Below are 7,736 nucleotides of genomic sequence, written 5' to 3' on the forward strand. Positions count from 1 at the left end.
GAATCAGACACGGACGGTTCGGTTAGCCCATTGGATCACAGAAAACATACCATTCATCTTTTCATCAAGGATTTATGGATGAATACCTTCTGCCCGGAAGGTGTGCTCACATCTTAATGGGGGAGGGGAGACGAAGGGAAACAGACCGTAACAAGTAAACAAACAAGAGGAGTTCGAACTGTGCTCCTGCTCTGAAGGAATTAACAGGGTGATATAAAACGTACTTGGTCAGGCAGGAGGAGTCCTACTTTAGATACGGTCAGAAATGCCTGCCCAAGGTGACACATGAGCTAAGCCATAGAAATCTCAAGAAAAGCTGATCCAGACAGGTCAGGAAACAAGTGCAAAGGCCCTGGGGCAAAAAGTGCTTGGCAGAAAAGGTGGTCAGTGTGCCTGGAGTGTGGTGAGCTGACACTGGAGAGGCGGCCAGGATCCTATGAGGCAAGGCCTCGGAAGGCATGATGGGGGCTTTGTAAGGTGCCAATGCAGCTGGAAATACCAGTCTGCCGCCATTCTTCTGCATATATTAATGAGCCATGGTGGATTCGCCCAATGGACCTCTGGGGTTTGACCCCAGGTTGAGTTTGAAATCTCCCAATTTAATGACCTCGGGAAAGCTACTGGAGTTTCCTCGTTTGAATAATCAAGAGGTTGAAGCCGAAAGACTTGCGTGGCCATTAGCTCCAAATCTCAGCATTATCAATTTATCCTTACAATCAAAAGCGGCCATTTACAAAACTTGCACAAATTTTGGAGGAAGCCCAGAATTTAAACTGTCAGAAGACCACTGCATGAACGATCGATGTAGCCCTCCCCGCCCGGAAAAACCAATTACGCTGTCGGGCCAACCAACTCTTGTCGCTGCAGCCTCACTCTGCCCTTTATAAGAACTCAATCTCGAGCCTGGGTCTGGGTCGATCTGGGGGTTCCAGCTCATTTTCCGTTTCACAAACTCAGGGCAATAACCATCTTCGTGCTGATATTCACCGCGTTTGCGCCAGCCCTCCGCCCAGCAGCGCGGGGAGGTGGGTCCCCGCGGCCGAGTCCGGGGGCGGGCGGAATGGAGGCGTGGGGCCGGGAGAGGGACGCGCGCGGACGACCCGACAGATGGGCCCCGGGAGGAAACCCAGGAAGGCGTTTTCGGCCTCCTACTCGGGGAGAAAGGAAAAGCGAGTGACGCAAAAAGGAGGAAAGGGGCAGGAGGAGAGCGTGCGGGCAGCGCAGGGCGCCGAGCGCTGGGGGCAGGCGCAGGAGGGCAGCGAGCGCGCCGCGGAGCTCGGCTCCCGGGGCGGCGGGCGACGCGGAGGGGAGACGGGGAACGCTGGCAGCGAAGTGGCGAGGGACCGGAACAGAACTCGGGAGGACGCCGGCCACGAAGGACCCGGCAGAGACCTCGCGCTGAGCCGCCAGCCGGGCGGAGCTGCTCAGGAGGGGCCGCGGAGAGGGTGGGCACCGGGCCGGAGGCCAATGGGAGGGCGAGCCGGGACGGGGCGGGGCGCCAGGCAGCTGGAGGCCAATGGGGGAGGGGAGTCAAAGGCAGGGGCGGGGCTCCGGGAGGCTCGAGGCCAATGGGAGGGGAGTCAGAGGTAAGGGCGGGGCGCCGGGAGGCTCGAGGCCAATGGGAGTACGAGCTGGACCGGGGGCGGGGCGCCAGGCTGCGAAAGGGCCAATAGGAGGCTGAGCCGGGGAGCGCGGGCGGCCGTCCTGGCCGCCGCCTGGGGAGAGGGACCCGGAAGGCGGTGGGGGCGGGGAGCCTGGCTGACAACCTGTCAAATCCACTTTGGGGCGAACTAGGTCACGCGCCTCCCCGAGCCAGGGCGCCCCCGCCCTGCGCGGCCCAGCGGGTGGCCCGCGGGCCGGCCCGGCTGCTTCCTCTTCCTGCCGGCGGTGGGGGCGGGGCGGGCGCCGGGACACCTGCCTCCCCGGCCCTGCGGCGGCCGCTCGTTTTCCCTCTGCTCCCAGGCGCTCGTCCGCACGGGCTCTCCCTGAGACAGTCGGGCCCACTGCGGCTCCGCAGTTGAAAACAGGGCCCTCCCGAGCAGCCCTGCAAAGTTGCGAACTCCCCACGGCGCCGCTCGTTCGTGGGGAACGGTGGCCCAGTCCCCGCGTTCGCGGAAGCCGGCTGCCGGCGCACTACTTGGCGCGGAAGGAGCCGCGGGCGGCGGAGGGATCCCGCGGGCCGCAGCACGGGGCGGCCGGGGCCGAGGCCCGGCCCCGCGGCGGCGAGGTGCGCGGAGCAGAGCCGGGCGGCCCGCCGCGCCGGTGCGTCCCAGTCACCTGCCCCCGCGGGAGAGCAGGCGGCTCGCGGGCCCCGGGCGGCGGGGCGGTGCTTTGTGTCTCTGGTGTAGCGGGTGGAGGGGGAGGCTCTGCCGGCCGGCCCTTGTCGTCACTCAGACGCTTCTCCCTGCTTGAGCTCCGACACGTAGTTCTCGAATTGTTTCCAGGCGAATGAAATGAAATAAAAGCCTCAATTAGAAGTCAGCACTATACAAGTCCCGGGGATTATAAATCTGCTCCAACATCATCATGTGGGATTTATGCCCTTGCACTTCTGCTTAGGCCATACGTCCATTTCTCTCCAATATGGATCCTTAATAGAGCTGTATCCGCCTTTTTAAGGTCTTCAAAATGGATGTTGATGCACACTCTCTAATTAGCAATACTTATGCTAATGTATCGATCCTGTTCTCCATTATTTCTCGATGCAAATGTGCTTACAACTTTTGCATTGAATGGACAGTAAATGTAATGCTTTGTTTCATTTTTACTACTGGGCCATTCAAATTATGCTAATTTCCCCCCAGAACTAGGTGATGCATTGTTTTAGGTAACAATGACCCATCTCCCCTCCTCTACTCCCAGAGTGTATAAAATCGAAGGGTAAAATGTAGATTGAAAACCCTAAAATTGGAACGCAAAATTTAAATTATTGCCATAGTAATTACGTGAAGTGTGTCCTTGCAGCATTACAATGGAATGGAACGAATAAAAACGTTGCCTTTTCGTTCAAGTATTTCTTTAAACAAACGCCGTGTTTCTTAAATACATGCAAGCATTGTGCTTAAACATTTGCATATGTCTAAATGGAAAACATGGTGCTCATTTTTATTACTTTACCAAAGGCATATTTCATCGGTAAAATACGTCTATTTCCTTTTAAAGTCTAGCCTTTAAATGCGTTTTAGCTACCACTTGGAGAAAACAATATACTAGATCGTCTATGTATAGAGTGTAGAGATGTAATTTTTTTACATTTACGAGTAACATGGTCATCAAGAAAAAACTGGATAAAATGAAAAAGTAAACTGTTCTCTAAATTCAACACAGTTATGAACTTACTCGTTAATTAGCTGTAGGATTATAATTGTTGAAGTACCATAGTCTTTACTCTGTAATATAGTATTATCAACAAAACTTTGGGATAGATGTCCAACTTTTTGATATAAATTTAAATTGAACAAAACAACAAAAGACCGTTTATAGGTTTTGTTATACCTAATTCCTCACTCCTAGCTAATTTTCCAAAGGGCATAGTTCTCTATTTTGACCAGTTGGCAACCTAACAGGGTTAAAAGATTCTAGCCCTTTTTGGGGATATAAAAAAAAGTTATCTTCCCTTATTTCCAAAGTTTTGTTGTCACTTCCCACTGAAAGGTGTGGGTTTTTTTTTTGTTATCCTTTTAATGCTAATTAATAGTCACTAAAAAGACAATAAAACCACAAATGTTTTTCTGCCATTAATAAACCACAAGATTGTTAATATCAGAAAGTCAACTTTCAGAACATAAGCTTGAATTGCATATCCTCACGCAAAAATTGCATGCTGGAAGTTAGCCATTATACCTATTATATTACATTAATAAGTAAAAATGGAGATTTTTAAAGTCAAAGTGCAATACTAAAAAAATCATCTTGCTACTTTGGGGTATATTTTCACTCATTTAACAAAGGGCTCAAAAATGTTTCTTAACATGAGTGTTTTGATACAAGGCTTCACATCGCTTTTTAACTTCTGATTTCATAAAAAAAGCTAAATCCTTCCATTTCTCTCCTCTTCAAATATGAAAATTAGAAACATTCTGCCTTAATTATCTCTTCTGTTGTATCCCTGGCTAGCAAATTCTCTTGGAATAGATTTGGGAAATTCATTAGCTTTATAAGTGGAGTTACTGTTTTCCCTAAACACTTCATGTATAATTCCTTACAGGAGGACTTTTCTAATTCTCTACCAACATGTGTTGGCACAGTTTTATTTCTCAGCTGGTACTGCATTTCCTGGACTAGAAGAAAACAGCAGGCAACCTCTTTACTTCCTTTGGGGAGGAGGGTGGGTGGCTTTACCCCAGGCTAAAGACGTTCTCACGGCAGCTTAGCCTGGGCTATATGATTGGAAATTCAGCTTGAACCAAAAGGGGTAAAAGATCCTGTGAAGGGGAAATAAATATGCCTTGAGGTAGAGGTTGCAAACCAGGGGTCTGCAGATGTGTTTGTTTGCCTCTGACAATGTTAAGGAAGTTTTTAGTTTCCCAGATTTCAAAAATGGGAGACTTGAGATTATAGCTAGTTTCTTGTCTGGTTATGTGCTGAGATAGCTGACTAGTTGCTGCCCCCTTTACACAGGGTATACGTTGGCTCCCCTGGGCTCAATGCAATCGTTTATTCGAGACATCTGGCCACTGGAGGAATCTGTGTTTGGGATACCCGCTCCAGGTTCTATAAAATTGTGAAAGACATCGTCACAGAGTGAAGGTAGACTTAGGAAGAAGACATGATCCTAAGTTTCTAAGTAAATACGATGAGCTCAGAAATGAAGAGTCACTGGAATTATATATGGCAACTGGATGTATCCCATTATTTCTCCTATCAGTCCCCTGGCACAAGGAAAAGTCAGGTTGTATCAAAGAGGAAAAAAAAATTTTTTTTTAAAGAAAATGATGCTTTTGTGTTGTACTTTCCACTTGGAAAGGCACTGCCTTGATTCAAGTGAAAATCACTGGAAATCTTGGCTAATAGAACCTAGGAACAGTAGTCAAATGCGAAAGACTGTGCAAGAAGAAGAGATTCCCCAAAGGGCTACAGAATAACAGTGATGATGATGATGGTGATGATGATGGTGACAACAATGTCTTGACATTTTTGAGCGATAATTGTGTGCTGGACATTGTTCCAAGTGCCTTATCTGAACTATGTCATATTGTTATATTTTACTTTCCAATTTGCTACCCCACCTTCTTTTTCTTCTTGCAGCTACCTTGAACTCTCTAAAACTCTAGATGAGGTAAATGCTATAATTTTGCTGAGCCTTAAGATAGCACTAACCTTTGGCCTTGACTGGTTCTGAGTGCCTGGATGTTCTTTTTTTGCGGCCTTTCCTTGACTGCACCCCAAGTTTGTCCTCCCTTAGGCCTCTTCCTGTCACGGTCTATGTGTCTATTCCTACTGGCACCAGACTTCTCACCTCAGCAAGAAATATTCTTGGGCAGAGAATAGAGAGAATCAGCCAAGGCTGCGGCAACAAATGTGGTAGGAAAGAAAAGAGGGATGAAAGAGAGAAATAAGACAGACAGCATTAAGGACAGGGAAAGGGGGATGGACACAGAAACAGCCACCTCACATCCTCTCTTCCCCATCAACATCGTCATCAAAATCAACATCAAGACCCAATGAAAACAGCTGCATCCTAGAAAAGTGTCCAAGTTTGTGTCCAGATAGATTGTGTTTGATGACTGTTGGGAGTATGAAGCAGACTGACTCTGTTGTTACATTCAGGTGAAACCCAGATACGTCTATGAGGGAAGTTTAAATAATATATGTAACTAACATATATAGATATATAATATACCTTACATATTATCTAATTAGTATATAATTATCTAATATATATAAATATATAATATCTATTATATTTTCATATAATAGAGTGTTTATGAAAGTTTTAATAAGATGGCTCAATACCATATTAGATGAAGAAAAGGCAAAAAAAGTTGTATATAAAAACATTTAGGGGGCACCTGGTGTCTCAGTTGGTTAAGCATCTGACTTTGGCTCAGGTCACGATCTGACGGTTTATGAGTTCGAGCCCTGTGTCAGGCTCTCTGCTGGATCCCCTGTCACCCTGTCTCTTTCTGCCCCTCCCCAGCTCATGTTCTCTCTCTCTCTCAAACTGAATAAATAAACTTTAAATAAAACAAACATTTCCTTTAAAAAATTAGGAGTTAAAATACCGCTTTAATTTTTTTTATTGTTTGAATGTTTATTATTGAGACAGAGAGAGAAAGAGAGAGAGAGGGAGAGAGCGTGAGCAAGGAAGGGGCAGAGAGAGAGAGGGAAACACAGAATCTGAAGCGGGCTCCAGGCTCCAAGCTGTCAGCACAGAGCCTGATGTGGGTCGTGAACCCACGAACCATGAGATCGCGACCTGAGCGGAAGTTGGATGCTTAACCAACTGACCACCAAGTGCCAGGTGCCTCATATATTGCTTTAATTTTTTTTTTAATTTTTTTTTAAAGTTTACTTATTTTTGAGACAGAGAGAGACAGAGCATGAACAGGGGAGGGTCAGAGAGAGGGAGACACAGAATCCAAAACAGGCTCCAGGCTCTGAGCTGTCAGCACAGAGCCCGACATGGGGCTCGAACTCACGGACCGTGAGATCATGACCTGAGCTGAAGTCGGCCGCTTAACCGACTGAGCCACCCAGGTGCCCCATATTGCTTTAATTTTTAATTGATGAAAGTATTACATGAATATGTTTAAAAGGCTAGAAAAAATGGCAAAATAAAGGTGGTTCTGGATGTCCAAAAGTTTTCTAGTGACTATAAAGTTCTTATATAATCAAAAGAAGATGAAATAATTAAGAACCGGGGGGAGGGGGGGACTAAAAATCAAGCAGAGAATGTATTTAACTGACTTTTAGTTCTAGGAAAGAAACTAAAAACTACACTATTGCTACAGATGTTTCTGTCTCCAGATTTCAAAAATGGTTTCCAACTCTCTCAAGGGGACTGAGCAAGAGAGGACAGATGGCTGAGCAGAAGCCACTCCCAGTGCTAGAAAAGTAACTCAGAGTACATGTCACGCTGATGCCACATCTGTGATATCTGCTTTGAGCCGAGAAGTATGGCACATACCGTTTTCCCCTCCTAGAGACTTGGAGCATATCGGTCCCCCATGTGCGTTGCAGAAGGATAAGTATATAGTCCAGAGCATCTAAGAAGGTGTATTAGTTTCCTAGGGCTGCCACAACAAAGTACCACAAATGGAGTGGCTTAAACAACAAAAAATGTATTTTCTCAAAACTCTAGTGGCTGGAAGTCTGAGATCAAGGTGTGTACAGGGTTGGCTTTTTCTGGAACCTCTCTCCTTGGCTTGTGATGGCTGCCTTTTTGTCGTGTCCTCACATGGTCTCCCTTCTGTGTCTCTGTGTCCTAATCTTTTCTTATAAGGATACCACTCATATTGGATCTGGATCCACCCTACCGACTTCATTTTAACTTAATCACTTCTTTAAAGACCCTATATCCAAATCGAGTCACATGCTGAGGCTCTGAGGGTTAGGACTTCAAGAGGAATTTGGGGGATGTAGCCCATAACAGAAGGTGAGGAGCTGATAGGAGAAGGTGGTTCTTTGAGTGTGACACGTGGGTGATTGTTCTTGAATCAGAACTGGACATTGAGTTGCTGGGGTACTCATGAGACATGTGGTGTGGCTGGACAGGCAGACAGCTTTCCAGAGGA

This window comes from Felis catus, chromosome A2, assembly GCF_018350175.1.
Source record: "Felis catus isolate Fca126 chromosome A2, F.catus_Fca126_mat1.0, whole genome shotgun sequence".
NCBI classification, from domain to species: domain Eukaryota; kingdom Metazoa; phylum Chordata; class Mammalia; order Carnivora; family Felidae; genus Felis; species Felis catus.